Source organism: Argiope bruennichi, chromosome 3 (assembly GCF_947563725.1).
Source record: "Argiope bruennichi chromosome 3, qqArgBrue1.1, whole genome shotgun sequence".
In the NCBI taxonomy this organism is placed as follows: Eukaryota; Metazoa; Arthropoda; class Arachnida; order Araneae; family Araneidae; genus Argiope; species Argiope bruennichi.
In genome coordinates, this window is record NC_079153.1 from 83,468,218 (window position 1) to 83,486,894 (window position 18,677).

At 28.7% G+C, this 18,677-nt stretch overlaps 1 protein-coding gene across 2 annotated transcripts in view; it reads left to right on the plus strand.

Annotated features, from left to right (window-relative positions):
• The first annotated feature begins 5,788 nt into the window (after positions 1-5,788).
• LOC129963883 (bone morphogenetic protein 2-like) overlaps positions 5,789-18,677 on the plus strand; it is a 54,763-nt gene continuing 41,874 nt past the window's right edge. The window contains exon 1 of one of the 2 annotated variants that reach the window (XM_056078467.1): positions 5,789-7,105. The gene's annotated coding sequence lies outside the window, so the exon portion shown is untranslated. Of the gene's footprint in view, positions 7,106-12,084; positions 12,269-18,677 lie in introns of those variants that run through there. The other variant, XM_056078468.1, reaches the window with a different exon arrangement.

Here is an 18,677-nt window from a genome sequence, read left to right on the forward strand (position 1 = left end):
CTTTTATAATGTATGTTAACAATTAATGATTTGCTAGTGTTAATTACAAATGGATATTTTAAGAGAAATCGATGTATTTTATTCATGTATTATTATTTAGCAAAAAAAAAAAAAAAAAAGTGGGAAAGTAATAGTTATTTGATCGTAAATCATAATCATTTCTCAGAAAGCTTTCGCATTTACAATATTTTAAAACGAAATAAGAATCATTCTTAAATTTTAAGATGGGTATATCGTAAAAGTTAAAATGACATTTTAAGATAGTAAGTCTTTAAATCTTCCTTTTTAATAGACAACTATTGATGTTCTTTTATAGATAACTATGCTAACAACAATAGATAGCTACAGCTATATAATGTATCTACTCCAAAATTGATATCATTGATAAGGAGAGTACTTAGTCATTTCCAAAGTATGTTTATTATTTGTAAACTTAGCAGATTTTGAGTGACTTCCATGTATGTAAAAAGATTAATCAATGGGATTGCCTCTCGTGGGTGATAGCTTATGAGTTTTCTTCATAATTAATCTATTTACTCAAAGGGGAAAAAACCCGATACGATTTTTCATTGTCAGATTCGATATTTTGCCGCACGCTTAAAAGTACTAGGAGTTCTAAATAATCTAGGACTTCAATACCAAAATTTTGTCTTCCTGGCGCCCCCTCTCGGCATGAGGTTGACGCCTGAGGGGGTCGAAATCTCTTTACTCTCGTCTTATGATGGCTCGACTAATCCTTTGATACTACTGCCATCCAATCCTTCGTTAAACGTGCACTTTCGGGGCGTTATAGGCGGGAATTATGATAAATATATGTAGAGATAGAAGGGATTTTTTAATTTTATTTTTGGAATAATTACCTTTTAAATTTTACATGCCCAATGAGCTTCTGAGGCTAATGCTATTGGCTATTTGAACTCCTTCTTTAGGCGCCAAGGCAATACTTAAATACTGTTAAATTTAAGCTTACTTTTTTATCTAGAAGATCTCAAAAGGGAAAATATAGCTTAGGTAGTATACAAATGACCGACGCAGTTACTTTTCTTAGAAACCGAATTGTGTGAAAACATATGACACTTCGGAAGTGGTAAGATCACGAACGGATAAGAAATATTACACTGATCGTAGATAGAACAAGAAGAAGGTAAAATATTAAATTTATGTTTATTTTATTAAAGTATTTAATTCTATAAGAGAAGCAAAAGATGATTAATTTTCTACTGTTTCCAAATAAGCGTTGCTGATAATGTCCAAGAATATTTGATGCTCCTATTTAAATATGTGTTTTTGCTTTAATATTAGGCATATTTCCTTTTGAAATCAGTGAAATTTCATGAGTTTTCAAAACTAAATGCTTTTTGTTTGTTTGTTTGTTTGGGTAAGAGCGTTGAGTTCGATTTACTTATTCTATTTTGTCTATTTAGTTATTATATTCATCGCGTCTACTTCAGTCTATCTTTTTACAGCAAGTAATTCCTTAACTGCCTTTATAGACAATTCTAAAATCTTTTATTTTGTAATTCTTGCTTTTACATATACCATTCTTTCAATAAAAGGGTTTCACATACGAGGCAAAAAAAAAAAAAAAAAGAAAAAAAAAAGAGTTGTGGTGGTTATATAGCAGATTAATTATATAGCAGATTATTAGCAGATAGATTAGATCGCAGTTCATTAACTTTCCTATTATAATACCGTTTTGAGACGGAAAAAAATTCGCATGAATTCATTTTTATTAGAATAGTTTTACATTCTGCTAACTATAAATTGTAGGAATTAATGAAATTTAAATAGAAATTTTAATAAAAATATTTAATTTTGTAGTATATATTAAAATATTTATTTAATGAAGCCCTCCTTAAAATATTAATTTTTTAAAAACAGATTTTACTTCAAACTGTTAACTTATCGTTTTATGAAAGTTTCAGTATTTGCACGCGCGAACTGTCTTAGGATTTCAATATATAGTTTAAAACGAAGAATATTTACAACTCTTAAGTATTCTATATAGTATAAGGAAACACGTAAAGCATTAAAATGAAAAATATTTCATGCATAATCACCTGCCAAAAAATACAATTTTTGTATTACATTAATTTAATTAATTATATTACAACTATAATTACGCATTGAAATTTTTATAACTTTATATTTCATATTCTTTTTATTACTTTTTCCTATACGAAGAGAAAATATTGTAATCATAAAAAAATTCGAACTCGATGTTTTGATACCATGAATTTTGAATCTCCACGTTTCAGACCACCCCGAGTCTGTAAAACACATCTCAGGAATTATCTCTTTATGTCTGTGATCATAATAATTCAAAAACTCTTTGCTCTAGACGGATGAAATTTAGTACATAGCTTTTATACCAAATTTGTAAATTTCTATAAAATTTTCAACGAAATTCCAATCCGAGAAAGTCTGTTTATCTTAACATAAGTTAGCTACAACATGAAGAGAGCTATATAAATAAAATTTGGTAAACAAGTTTAACGTCTAGATATATTTCAAATTTGGAGATACATCCATGAAAGAGTTGGCCGCTGAGAATGCACTTTTTCTTACATATAAATGCAATAATTCAAAACCATAACAACTTAGATAAATGAAATTTAATTCATGGGATCAATGTATCAATTAATTCATGGTATTCATGGTTTACAGACATTTATTAAATTTTGTATCGCATTTATTAAACGGTTGACCGTCTTTTGATTTGTACCTTTGCAAAAAATGTAAATGCAATAATTCTCAAATGAAATAAATGTATGAAATTTTATAAGCAATTTTATGATTGCAGTTATAGTTTCGCGTCAAATTTTCGTTTCAATCTATCGAAAAAAAGTAAAAACAAGGATAATAACCACATCCCAGCGATTAATCGCCAAAGATCACATGTTTATAAACACTTTCGTAACTAAAGTTCGCCAATGGTATGCAGTTAATAATACACAAGTACATTTAATAGAGAAAGCTTTGAGAAGATCACTCTCTCTGCTTTAAAATAAGGTACAAATATTAGATATGACTGCTCTGAATTGCCCAGATTCGAACACATCTTATGCTGGTCTGGGGAAAAAAACATTGAATTTTCGTGCTAGTGGAGAATCAGAAATCATATCAGGATTGTATTTGATAATGCTTAGTTGATAATGACATGTCTAGTTGATATAATTGTTAATTATTGTGAATTTTAGAGCTTAATTATTATTTATTTCAGACTAAACAAGTAAATGCAATCGATGGCAAAGAACAGGCTGATCACCGAACATTTCTAAATGCAATTATTTTGAGTTTTGAAAGCTAAATAATAAATTTATTAGTGCCTTTGTAAATGGTATCTTATTAGCAAAATCAACCAGTTTCATAAAACTCAATTTAATCAATGTTCTTTTATCAATGAAATCAGTTGAAAGTAATTTTAATTATGAATTTGTATGAGAATTAGATTTTTCCCAATCCACTGAATTTGCTTAAAATCTTATCAAAAATAATTTCTGATTTTTTTTCTTTCAAAATGAGCAATTAATTAAGAGATTTGTTTCTAGTTTATAAATCAATTAAAAAAAACATTTTTCTTTACATTACGAATTTGCATTAATTTTACAGATGAAATTCCATATACAAACTAAATATATTGCATATAAATTTCTCGTTTACATTGAAATTATAAAATTTCAGGTAGTTAATGAAATTAACAACTTAAAATTTAGATTTAACATTTCGAAATGATAAACATTTGATTTTATTTTCTGAGCTTTCTTAAAGCATCTTATGTAAAAAAAAATTCGCTACTTCAGGTTTCATAATTTATCACAGGTTATTAAAAAATAAGCATTATTTTCCACTTGTTATGTTCTTCAATTTCATTAATGAACTTGAAATGTTTTACAAAGATAAAAAGACTGTTCTGGACACTGAATGTCACATTAAACATTATTCCATACTACATTCAATAATTTCACTTTCTTGTGTAAGAAGTATAGAGAAATTATTTTAATCTTCAAAAAAGATTCGAAATTTAAAATGTGGTGAATCTCTACACTTAGACCATCTCCCTGAATACGAAAAACCCATTTTTGTCATGTCTGTCCGTCTATCTGAACAAGATAACTCAATTATCAATAAAAAGTAAAGTAATAAAAGTCGGTACTTGATCTTATGACTAAAAATGTAAATCAATAAGAAAACATTTCATACATTTTGAGGATATGATACAAACTAAACAATTAAATTGAATTAATTAATAAAAAATTACTATATTTATAAAAAAACGCACCCATATTAAGATTTAGATATATTATTTTTATACTATGTACAGATTTCGTACCCTGGATACGTGCAAATATCTTGCAGTCTGTGTATGAAATTATGTTAATAATGGCAAATAATGAAAAGTAACAATAAAATGTACTGAGGATTTTTTTTTTAAAACTTAAAATAGAAAAAAAATATATAAATTTGGAATTGCCCTGAGAAAATCATTTGTTAATGTTCAATTAATTTAAGTTGATTTCCTCAACCATTTCATTTCTGGGATCCAGCTTTTACTGTCAGTTTTAAATTAATTCTAACGAATTTTCCATTTCACTTTATTGCATCAATTTGCATTTATTACATCAAAATACTTATTTGTTATAGGTACCTATTTATATATATATTTTTAAGGTACAAATATATCTTTGTTCTAATAAAAAGTTTTTTTTCCCTGCTTTGCATTTAATAATTAGATTTAGCAAACTATTTTTTTACCACTTTATCGTCATTCAATTTTTGTTATTTAATGCCATTCCTTCATTTGTTGAAAATTAATTTTTGGTCAATCGGATTTACTGGCTTTTTAACTGTTTTATTCTTTTCCTTCTGTCTACTGAAGTGACATCTTCCTTTCGAGGATCTATTGTACTTTTTATTCAACTAAGAATTCATAGAGCACTTGCAATGTTTATGGATTATACGTAATTTTTGCATCAAATTACAGCATGTTTGATTGATTTAATTTAAATTTATAAGAAGCAATAATTTGATGCACGTATGGCATGAGGGTATGTAATTTAATTTTAACTTATAAATTTATGAAGCAATAATTTGATGCATAAATTGTGAGGCAGAAGAAATCTTGGAAATACATGCTTTATGCCTCACTTATTTTCCAATATATTAGTAAGAGGGAGAATGAAGGGAAAAAAGGATTTTAGGATATTTCTTTAAAAATTCACGATTACATTAAATAATATTTCATTTCTCCAGTAATTATTAAATAGTTCAAATTTCGTTTTACTCTTTTTATATGCTTTTGGTGAAATCGTGAAATTGAATACCAAAATAGAGTCGCAATTGGAAAAAGTCGTAATATTATTAATTGCAGCAAAAATGTTAAAAAAATTGTGATTAATTTATCTAAAATTGTATCTTAGAGGATCTTTCAAATTAACTCTTAGAAAATTGCAATAAAAATTTGATAAAGATTTTCATTACATACAAAAAAAGAAAAAGTAGAGATACAATGCAAGCATACGATTGTGTTATTTTTTCCCGCCACTGTCCGAAAAGCAGTGCATTTCGATACGCTGTTGGCAGAGAAGTGTCTGCCTGCGACAGAATGCAACAAAAACCAGAAAGGGGAAAAAGAAAAATAGCCGAAAGTAGCGTCGTGCTATCTCTGCCACGGACGTCCTTCGATGCTTGGCGTGTGGCAATCACAATTCTCACAATCCACCTTAAAGGCTTTTTCTCGTGTGTAGTAAACTGACAGAGGAGGGAAAGAGACCGAGATTCGGACGAAGAACAACTCTCTGCGCATGCGTCCCGAACTAGGACAGCTATTGGCCGGCAAACGATGTGAATTAAGATTCCTAACAGGCTGCCTTTCGGACTTCGCTAGTACAGGGAAGAAGTCCGAGTAACAAGTGGTTTCTCATCCCTTTGCAGCACACAAAACATGGATTGCGGTGTTGAGGCTACTGATGGCTTTTGCGAGCCTCGATTAACCTGCTACAAAGACAACTCTTTGGATAGAAATCGCGTCAAAGACGAAAGCTGTCGGCGGATCTGTGTTTAAAGGTAAATTTCTTGCCCTGAATTATATTGGTGAGAAAAGCAACACCTTTTGATAGAAATTTGTCAATATTTCTGCTTGTGCGACCTTTGAAGAATTATGATTTCCATATTCGCTTTTCTGATTTGTTGAATAACGTGGAAATAAAGATTGCTTCGGATTTTTCGAAGGGTTTGTTTATATTTATTTTCATCAACGACTGCTTTTGATCAATTGAACAAAGATCTTCGCATCTTCTGTGTGTTCTTTTAGAGTTTTCTTTTTTACTTGCCGCTTTTAATCTGTGCAGTGTATTGCTGTGTATAATGAATAATTACAAGATTGGATAAGTACAAGTATATAGATTGCTGACTATTTCTACATCTGATATAATTCTGCTTGGAATTCTGTTTTTTTTTAAACCAGTGATTCGGATAAATTAAAGCAGCGGTGATCTTTAAAATCCTTCATTGAAAGTCATCTTCTTTCTGAAGACAAATTTGGATTTCTTTTTTCAGGTTTTGTGCTTGAAGCAACGTGAAATCTTGAACGCAAAAAAAAAAAAAAAAAAAAAAAAAATTTAGCAAGACTCGATTGTACCAGCAAGTGTTCTTCGGAGCTTTTCAGTTCTAAATATTAAACCTTAAAATAGAAACAAAGTTGGAAGTTATATAATAATAATTATTATTTTGAAAAAAAAAATTGGTGCGAATTTTAAAAAGAAAAAGAAAAAAGAATCTGGTAACTACTACTGTAGGGTCACGAATCATCAGAGAGCACCTGTGAGTTGAGTTGCCTAAAAAGAGGGGGCTGGTATCGTTGAGGGGTTTTCACCCCTCCTTCCTTCTCGAGTGCACTTTCCCAATCCAGAACAATAGAACCGGCGAGGCAGAAGCTTTTCATGTAGCAAAGTGAAAACTGGACTGCAGTCGACGTCGTCTATCTAGCGACAATTATCATAGTGTTTGGCCTCTTCAACCGACCAACTGGAAATGTGGAATTATTTCCAGTTTACGTGCCTTCTTCCAACAGAGTGATCCAACCAGGAAAGATAAAATAATAAAGGTAAGTTAAGTTTGTTTAATCATTATTCAAACGTTTGATGGATATATTTAGAATTAACATTTGTGATTGAATATTTAATTCCCGGTAAAACTAGTAATTTCGAAGAATAATTGTAATGTGAAATGCTCAATTGTGATGAATAGACAAACGTATTAGTTATTTTCAAATCATTTAATTGAATTCTGATTCATCTCATCTTTACATTGGTTTTCTTATAAATATTTGAATTGGAGCATTCTTACTATTATGAAAATTAGTAAACTTGGTTTCAGTCCCTCATTTCTAAATAGAAAATTAGTTTCTTATAATTTTTTAACCGGCATCATTATTAATAATTTAACACTGTATTTCTTTTACATTAAACTATTGAATCAAAATGAAGCTTTATTATTGTGTAGACTAATAATTATTACAAATAACTTTTTTAATGCGTATTTATTTTTTAAAACATGTATACATAATTTTTTTAAAGATACTCTTTACTTATTTATTATTAACAATTCATACCAGTATTCGAATTTATTACTGAATGCAGTATAAAATACTAAAATACAATTCAAAAGTTTTAAATTAGATTGCATAACTGATTATAAATTAAGTTATAATATAAGCACATATTTCACATAATCAGTAAGTAAACAATTATTCATTGCACAACAAGAAGACTGAAATAGATTATAAATTAGAAAAAAAAACCATCGCATAGAAAATAAATTAATAGACCATTAGAAAAACCATTCAATCCGAATTTATCTTCAATGAAACTTTAAAAAAAAAATTAATATATTGAACAAAATATATATTCAGTTTTGTGCAGCATTTAACATTAAATATTTTTAAAAATATCTTGCAATCGTTTTTGTACGCTCAGTTACAACCTATCCAGTAAACTGATAATTTTCCAAAGATAATTTCAAGAATGCTTAGTTTCATTCTTCGCTGCAGATAGACAAAAATTTAGCAAAAAGGTAGAATGTTAAACCTGGCGCCATGGTGAGATACCATAAATAGTGTGGTGATTCCTTATTGTCAAACGTCTACTTTTACTGAAGTACCAACAAAAGGGTTTTCTTTTTGGGGTTGTCTTGTCCTTTGTGTGGTGAAGAGCCTATGGTCACATTTAACCAACTGCCCCTTTTCAAGCTCGCCAAGTGATATGAATGCTGTCTCACCCTCTACCATGACAAAAGCTTTGGGGAGAGAATGGTCCAGCCCATAATACAACATACTCCTGGTCTGTGTACAGGGGTTGTCTTTTGGCTTTTGTTATATTGTTTACGAGTCTTGTGTAAACCTGAAATTTAGTGTAGACGCGTGTGTAAATATAGTTGAATTTGCATCTTATTTACTATTCGCTTACTCCCATTGAAAGTCGAGTTTGCTTTAACTTTGCATCGTTTCTTTCAAAGACTGAATGTTCTTGATTGAATAGGGCTGTTTAAGTGCTTTTAAATCAACTTTTTCTTTGGCTACAATAATAGGAAAAAAAAATTAATATGATTTTGAAAGTGAGTGTTCATCAGTAATTAATAAAAATATTCTAATGAGTGCTAACGATCATAGTATGTTATTTGATAGAAGTAATCATAATTCAGAAATACGAATCTACATATATATTGGATGAAAATAGAAATGATTTAGGTATCTTCTGAAATGCGGGATCATTTCATACAGTATAATAATATAGAAAAGCTTATTCCAAATTTATTATATATATCATCTAGATGTTGATACTTTATTAAACAATGAAATGTCCTAAACATTCATTATGAAAATAATTTAAGTAAAACTAAATTTTTTCAATAACGCAACCCTTTTTGAAACTTAGCCTAAGGATAAAAAATTTGCTTCTGTATTTTGAAAGTAAATGCATTATTATTGGATATCAGTCAGTATGCAAAATCGTAAATATAGAAAAGAATTCAATCTTTGCTCATATAATTTGGAACTTTCGTGTATAAGGGCTTCATTTTGAAAATAATGATATTTTGTCGTTTGTTTCTTATTTCTTTTTTTGAGACATTGAAGACATTCAAAACAAAAACACACTGTGTAAAATTTCATTTTCCCTTCATCTAAATATGAGTGGAGGAGCTTCATAAACCAAATCTTTTTTTCCGTTATTAAGGCGGATATTCAATACTATTAAAGATTCAAATCATAACATTTGCTAAAGGATATAAAGTACTGCATATCCTTTAACTTTGTGTATTATGTTATAGAACGTATGCTGTTAATACGCCTTTCTACCACGTTGTGTCTGTTTAGAGAGATTTTAAATTTTTGTGACAGGAATATTTATCGTCTGGGTTATAAAATCATCCGTTTATTTATTTTTGAATCTTTTTTTCCTGAATAAAGTTCAGAGAAATATCTTAGATTGCATGTTAACTATTTAAGTTGCAGATTTGACAAATATGTCCATTTCATGTAACTTTTTAGATGATTAGATATTAAATTTCGTATTGTGAAAAATGTGAATAATCGGATTTATTTTCCAAACTTCCTATTTTCATTCGCATAAATTCTTTTCAAAATCCAGTTACAGCAATAATTTTTGGATTGATGCAATTAGAAGTTGAAAAGTAATTCTTATTCCACAACTGTCTGAAAGGTTTTACAAAAATACCAATGGGCGCTTTGCATTGTAAATTGTGTTCCCGAAAGCATTAAATCAGCTATAATGTAAATTGTTTATTTTCCTCAGATATGTAACACTCATGCCGTTTTTAAGATATATCAAAAATGCGGGTAATATTTTCTTTAAAAACGAAAAAGTGGATGAATTTTAATGTTTCATTTCTAGGTTATATTTTAAAAAATGAATTATAATTGTGATTCTCTATAAAAGTAATGCAATATGTTTCAAACTGGAAATTCTGGAACTCATTTTTGAAAGTAAAATTGGAAGGAGTGTCATTTCAGTTTTAGCTTTATGAAAATATTCTATATTTTTTATAAACAAAATTTATTTATGAACAATTTTTTATCATTTTTAAATCAAAATAAAAGTGTGTTTATTTGAAATGGTAGCATTCGAGACAAAGTGAAGAGGGAATTCCACCGAGGAAGAGAAAAGTTATTTCGCTTGATTAACAGAAATGTAATAAACTATTCCTCTTAATTTTGAGAAATTTTAAGTGAAGATTTATTCATTTTGGCTTCTTTAATTTATTTAATTGGTTACTTATTCCAATCTTTCGTTCTTTTTGAAGTCAAATCGTGCCAAATTTAATTTTAATTTTTGAAGAACGACAAAGGTAATTAAATTACCAAGAAAATATATTTTTTAGCATTCTTTTTTAAAACCACGCATACTATTTAATCTTTTTAAGTCTTTTTAGAGCAAATGCGTTATTTGTTATTAATTTTTGAATCCTTATATTTTTTTTCCATATACTTATATTTCTTTCCATTTTTGTAGAATAGTTTCCTCCCTACAATGATAAGAACCCAAATTGAATATTAAGGTATACAGAATCTCAAAAATGCATGAAACAAAAGTTCTGTTCCCATTCAATCTTTTTTTATGTGTTGTCATATTTCAATAAATATTCTGCCATCACGATTTGTATGATTTAGAGAGATAAAAATTTTCCTTTACAATTCTGTTACGGCTGTTTCATTAACCACTTAACTGTTTTATTTTCTTTATTCTGTAATAAGATAACAGCTTCTATTTTGGGATTATTTTCTTATTTTAATTCAAATGGAAATCCATTGAATACTTGAATAATCTATGTATTCGAAGTAATTTTATTATTGAATTATAATCGTTATGAATGGTTTATTTTTTGCTTGCAACTATCAAAATTCGATAAATCAATGCACGTATGGCACTCGGGCAAAACAGTTAAGCGGTTAAGGTTATTGCTAATTGCTTAAGATTGAGTCTTTTCAATAAATGCTATTAAATAAGATTTTAAAATGAATAAATTTTCTTAGACAAAGAATATGATGTAATTATCTTCATAATGTCTTATTTTCATGAAATATCCGTTGCATTTAAGGCTTATTTTCTAATTATTGAAACCAAATTTCACTAACTGAAAACTTTGGTCTGATAATCTACTGAAAAATTTATAGCTTTTTGTCCGATAATTTTTCAATGTTAAATTCTTAAACAATGTTAATTTAAAGAGATAAAAATGTATAATAGTCCAAAAAACAGAATAACAAATTAGCCTAAAAAAATACTGTCTTTCTCCCTTGCACCGTTTGATTTCAACTAATATTCTGCATTGCTTTCTTGCTCCTTATCTTGCATCTCTAAATTCTTTGGTAAAATTAATCTTGCTATAAATCATTCTGTTTTGTTTCTCCTGAAAAGTGGTATTGAAACTTTTCTTCAATAACAATCGTATTCCCTCTCTTGTGAAATTTAAAAAATCTGAACAGCTTCGGCTAATTTTTACGCGAGTCTTTAAAAAAACTTGATTGCATCAAAAAGATTTTTCTTAGTGTTTATGAAAGAGCATAAAATATAATTAGCACGAATTTCCAAACAGCTTCTTATACCAAAGAAATATAAAGAAAATCTTCCGATCTGAATTTTTCGTGAAGTCCCTTGCGTGCTCTTTTTGCAGTTCCCATCTCTCCCCCCCTCCCCCCTTCTTCAACTGGCACAAACCTCCTCGAGTTCCCCGTAAGAGCCGCCCCTCCCGCCTATTTTGAGGAAATTTGCGCTACCAACTTCAAGAGGTTCCGAAATGACGGGTAAGTATCTTTTAAGAACGGAATTACCACTCGCATATAAAATTCTGCTCCGTTTTGTTCCCCTTTGTAAACAGTGGCTGCAACCTGTGGTAGGGCGGCACTCTCAGAAGACGCTTATATATCTTTAAATGTATATACATATACATAAAAAGACTAAACATTACAAGGTTGCCCCTAAGCGGCCTATGGCGCCAAAGTATGCTCGCCAAGTAACTAACTGACCCGCATTTCTAGTTGAAACCAACCGGGTGGCAAATCTTGCAAAAAGTGAAGGGGTGAAGAAAGTACTGTAATACTTTGCTACAAAAAAGGTTTGTGAATAACGCAGTTATCTATCAATAAAATGTGCAAAGGCAATCTTTATTTGAATTGTTTATGCGCTGATGAGATTAATCTTGTTTCCTGTTAATAGTTCGTTGGAGAAAACTCACGTGCTTTTCCAAACAGGTTAGTCGCTTGAAAAGAACTTTGTTTTTGTATAGACTTGTTCATCCCCCTGGTAATGAATTTTTTTGAATGCTTTTTTGTTCCATTTTTTTTATATTGCTTTTAAATATTTCTAAAGGTATTTAAAGAAATATATATGTATATTAGAAATTATAGAATAGGATTGTGTGAAGAAAAAATTAGATTCCTAAGATTTATATAAACAATCCAAACGAATTCTCTGTTGCTTCTAATTAGAAAATATTTTTATGGAATATTTATTTCTACATTATTGTCTAATTTTCTATAGGAGGAATGTGCGTATATTTTGACTAATGCAAGCAAGTTGATAAGGTTCTTTAATTATGCGATTGAACAAAAGCATATAATCAGGTAAAATATATTTAGAGTCCATGATTTCAGGAATAGATTAACTAGCTTTTCTTTCACTTGCAATTATTTTTAAATTATGAAATATCAGCAAATCGTTTTCGTTGCTTCCATAACGTTTCGATGAAATTTATTTTCTATTTATTTACTTACAAATAAGAAGATAAATTTGGTAAATAACACATCTTTGCGACGATTCAAAAACAATGTATATAATAATTCAGATAGTTTTCATCTATAATAATGTCTATAAAGTTGAAATTTTTTTTTGTTGTTTTCTTAATTTAGATGCAACCTATTTTCGTTAGCGACTAAATATGAAATTGAAGAAAGGGATCTATCAAAATTCACTGCTTTTTTTTTCTTACCAAAATTACTTTGCTTTTAATTTAATCAGAATGAAATTGCTTGATTTAAATATTTTTATTGAAATTTTAATTCGATTGATAAAAGAGCATGTTCATTGAATAATTATTAACCACTTAAAGTCGGGTTCGTGATAAAACTAATCAATAACGATTTTGTTTGATCTCCCTTTTACACGTAATCAATATTGCAGAATATCACTAATCTAATGGCGCATCCTAACTATTCAATTAAGTTTTCTAAAATGATGCTAGAAAATTCTTCGAACATAATCAGTTACTTATAGTTCAATATCTTGAAGATTTTTTATGAATCATCAAACCCGATAATCAGAATTCTTTGTTAAAGCGTAACGTCAACATTATAATATTTATTTTAATATTGAATTAAAAATTTCATTTGTAAATTGGAGACTGTAAAAGTAGGTTCGGCTGTTTTGTGCTCTAATTCATAAAGATTTTCATATTTTGACACCACTGCATACCATTCTTTAATATAGTGGTTGAAAATTGATACTACAGTAATTTGATTCTTTCCATTTGTTTTCTTGGCAATTTATGCGATGATTATCCCTTAAAATAATAATGGTTGGTAATAAGTGAGCTAACGAATTGGATTTATCGTTCACTAATTATCTCAATCCTTGTGAATTCCGAATCTCTGAGTCGAATGAGTTCGAAGGGAGATTGCTAGCCAAAGGTGGTATTACGTCAAATTTACAATAACTTACTCTCTCCGTGGACTGCCGAAAGCGAAGTTGTTTGGAACCACGCTGTGATTGTGGGCATACAAAGGACAGGCCGATGTCAGTTTTATTATTTCGCCCCCTTTTTCGAACCCCCCAACCTGAGAATGCTGTCTTCTGAAAAAGTCCTCGAGCAAAGCTAACTCCATTTTTACGTAAGAAAAATGTTTGTTATTTGAGTTGTTAAGTGCGCATGCTTCTCTTTTGATGAATGAAGTTAAACATGTCAAAGGTACAACCACATTTTTTTTTACACTTCTCTTTTTTTATATACCGTATTGTATTTTACCTTGGTTAAAAAAAGCGGATATATTAATCTTTCTTCCCGTTAGTGAAGCGAAAAGTTTCAACATTGTCGTATTAATAAATGATGTGACTATTCGTTTTCGAGTTCAATGATCATGTTTTTTTAATTACTTTACTTTATTAATTTTGATTTATCTCGAATCCGAGCATGTGAATTCTGATTGCTGATTTGGTTAACTGAATAAAAATGAGAAATTCAGTGCCATTTTGTTTGAGAAATTAAACGTAATTACAAGGTATTTTATAATTTCCTTTATATTTCATACTGTAAATAAACAGTTAAATCCCCAATAGTATGTAGCATATAATTTACTTTAAATGTTATATAATCATTTTTTATTCCAATTTTTAAGCTCTTTTGAAACACTTTTTTTTTTTTTAACAAGTTAGAATCTAGTTACAAAATTAAATATTTTCTGCGGGGTGAAGGCGCTTTATGGAACACCAATATATATTTTTAAAGAACATTTGAGTGGATAATATGTTTTAAATAGGGCTAATGCCTAAAAATGAAATTTGTTCGTTTGCAAAGAAGTGCAATTTCCATTTTAAAGCTAATTTTGAATAGCTTTCATATGTGCTTTTATATGAATTTTGAAGTGCGTAATGTTCTGTTCATCTTTCTTATTTCATAATTATATTTGTCTCTTATATGAACATAATAATTTTTTTTTTCTAACCCAGCATTGAACAAAGTCTCTTAAGTGGTATTTGAAGCAAATGTATAAGGGAGATAATATTTTAAATATCTTATCAAAAATGGATGGTAGCACATGGCTGGCTATTAAAATATACACCATAGAGGAAATCTCAATTAAAACATTCTAGCAGTAGGGATATTGTCTTATTTATTGTTAAGTTCTTATGCCATATTAATATGATTAAACATAAAAAGGAAAATATTAATGTGATTGATAAATTTACAAAGGGTTGGATATGTAACGGATAATAAGTTAAATGCAAGATAAGATGCAATAAAATGCATAAAGACATTTAAAAGAAGAAAGGAAAGTAGTCGAGGAATTGAAACATTATCCATTTAACACCTTCAAGGCCTTTTATATGTATTGAATAAGAAAAAAAGTATGTAAGTTTAACTTAATGGGGGGGGGGATGTAATTTTAACTTAATGGGAAAAAAATCTTAATGTATAGAAATTTTGTATTGTAATGTATAGAAAATTTCAATTTACAGAACAATTTTGCTTAAGTTTGAAGTGGAATACATTCCTTGCTTTAATATATTGTAATTTAATCTCATTAAAAAGTGGTCCGTCCGTTTTTCAAATGAAGCAAGTTATACTTGCATCATATTATTATTGAGATCATACCGCATATTAAATAAAAACATGTAATGTTTAAAAATTTTATGTGGAAAATCGGAGAAATATTCTTCTAAAAACTGCGGACTCAAATTAATTCATTTAGCAAAATTTATTTACTGTAAACATTGACATTTCCGTAATTTTCATGCAAAAGGAAAATACAGATCCCTCCCCCCATTAAGATCAGCAATTTTAAGAAGTACTTATCTATCGATATATAACTAGATGCGAATAAAATTCGATTTTTTCCCCCCTTCAGTTATATGACTTATCTAAAAGACGAATCATTGGGATTTCATAAAGTATCCGAAAAAAATTATCCTGGATAATTTTAATTTCCGCAATTATCTTAAATCTAAGTTTGGGTAATGTTATAAAAATTCTTGGGTTTAGCTGAGATTTTGCTTAGATTTTATAGACTGTCATTATATGAACATATAAAATGAGAAATTTATAAAATTTAAGAACTCTTCCTAGTTTTTTTAATTTAGAGTAAAGGGAATTTTGATTAATTTAGAGTAAAAAAGAATCTTGACTAATCCTGATAGTTATATTAAACATCTGCTAAAGGTTATATTTCATAATATCACAAAATAGAAGCAAATTTTCATTTCAAAATTAACTTAAGAAAAAATGCAAGTCTTTTGTTCATTTATTTCTAGCGTCCTATGATAGAACAGCCATTTAATTACACACCATCAGCATTTACAACGCTAATAAATAATCTAGAGAAAAAAACAGATGAGTAATTTTTGCGCCAGATTGAATCGTTTTCCAATTGAAGATAGCGCTTTGAATCGTGCCAAGACAGATATTGTTTCTACTTGCGAAATAATTGCTTGTATTGATCATGGACGCATAGAGCACAGCTGGCTTTTAGTAGGAAGTTGCCGATGCCTTGGAGAGGTTACAGCGGACCGCATTTGTAACGACGCCAGCAAACAAAAATGTCGACCTCAAGCAGACACCGATCAAACTGCTGCGACATCTTCAGCATACTAATAGCCTTCAGTCTCGGAAGTCTATTGGAAGGATTGCGAAATACCCCTTTCAACCCATTGGAAGTGATCAAGTTTTATTGTTTCATTCCTTATAGGACTTGACTGCACAGAAGCATCAAATTGAGCGTTGATTGTTAATGTTCATAATTCATATTTCATTAGCCAACTGCACTTGAGATGATTTTGCTGACATTTTTGATGCAGAAGTTGCATTTGAACTAATTTACTAATATTAGGAAATGTTTTAAGGTTCGATGTCTTGAAGGAAATGAAATAGTTTACAATAAATATTAATATATAAAATGTAAAAAAGCATCCTTTTTAATGTTTTGAAACGTTGGTTGTTACATTAATGTTAAAGTTAGTTTTATGTGACATCAAATACCAGCTGCCTCTAACTGGTATTTATTATTTTTTTAGCTGCATGGCCTTTGAGCCATTTCAATTGAAAATTTCAATTTGCTAAAAAGCATGCTTCTAAACCTCTTCATTTTAAAAATATACTACCAGAATTGAAAAATCGCATTTCCATTTTAACGTAGTTCCATGTGATAAACTTTTTACAACTTTTTTATGCCTAATGAAAATTTGCTTATAACGAATTAATGCTGATAAAAATGATAATTACTGAAAAAAATTGAATACAGCAAAAAAGTGTTTACGTCTTTCAAGGAATTGATGTGAAGTGATATAAATGAATTTTAGAATAATCGAAATTTTAATAAATAACCTTAGAATATTAATTCTACTATTGCCAACTAATTTAATAAGGATACTTTTAAAGTTTAAGATATTGCTTTCAATAGCATGTACTAATAGTAAATTTTAATTAAGCATTTAACGTGAAAAGTGAGGAAAAACGTTCCTGTATAATGTATCTTTAATTTTGCATTGATTTTATACGATTTATATGCGTGTAAATAGGCATTTAATTAAAAATTTAAATCATCATCATCTGATATGCTATTATTGAGGATATTAAATACAACGTTTTGAAGTGAATGTTTTATAACTAGAGTTTTAACAAAATGAGCGAAGATTTTCAATGGTATCCTTGTCTCTTTAAAAGGAATGGAATCAATCCATCCTATTTCTCATTATCATTTACATTAGAATTAGTTAATGTCTTCTCTTAACCTATCAATCATGAACAATTCCAAGTCACGATTCGGTATCACTGTTCACATAATTCTGAAAAGTGCTCTTGAGAAATTCCCATTTTTAATATCGGAAATAACATATAACCGATGCTTTGCGTGCTTTAAATTGAAGCATCTTATCATTATATTACAAATGAATGGTTATATTTCAAATTATATTACAAATGAATGGTTATATTTCAAATTATATTACAAATGAATGGTTATATTTCAAATTATATTACAAATGAATGGTTATATTTCAAATTATATTACAAATGAATGGTTATATTTCTAATTATATTATAAATGAATGGTTATATTTCAAATTATATTACAAATGAATGGTTATATTTCAAATCTTATTATATTACAAATGAATGGTTATATTGCAAATCTTATTATATTACAAATGAATGGTTATATTATAAATGGATCAATACGGTAATAAAACGACATATAAATGAGAAAAGCATAAGCATTGCTTTACCGTTCTAGGTATCAAAACCACTTGTTTTCTGATTTACGGACATAAATCGGTATAAATGATTTGTATTATAACGTTATTCTTTATCTCTGAGAACTTTAAAATTTAAAACATCCTTTTGGACTGTCGTAAATAATTTTGAGTAATTTGTGTAAAAGCTAACAATTTGACGACGGTTATTATTTTATATAGTAGACAAATAAACTCAAAAAGGAAAAAAGAATTCTTTGTAATTTTTCTTTTTTACGAGACCACTTCGTTAATGCCAGTGAAATTTTGCTTCTAAATTCTTAATAACTTCTAAATTCATAATTTTTATACAACAAAAATATATAAAAAAATATCTATCGAGTAAAACGATGACATTGAAAATTTTTCCTCCTCAGCATTATATCTAGATATTTAGATGCGATTTGCTAGAAATCATAATTATCTGATACTATTTTGCCGGCTTGCAATATTTACTGATAAAAAAAAATCTATAAAATTTTCCGTATATTTATCATATTTCATTTTATTTAATCCTCTAAGATAATTCGTATCTTAATAGGTAACGAAAAATTTGACTCGATTCTTGAACGAATCAACCAATGTATCTGCTAAAAAAAATTAATTTATTCATTATACACAAAGTTGAATAATAAAATGTAAAGTTTTGCTTCAATTGTCTTA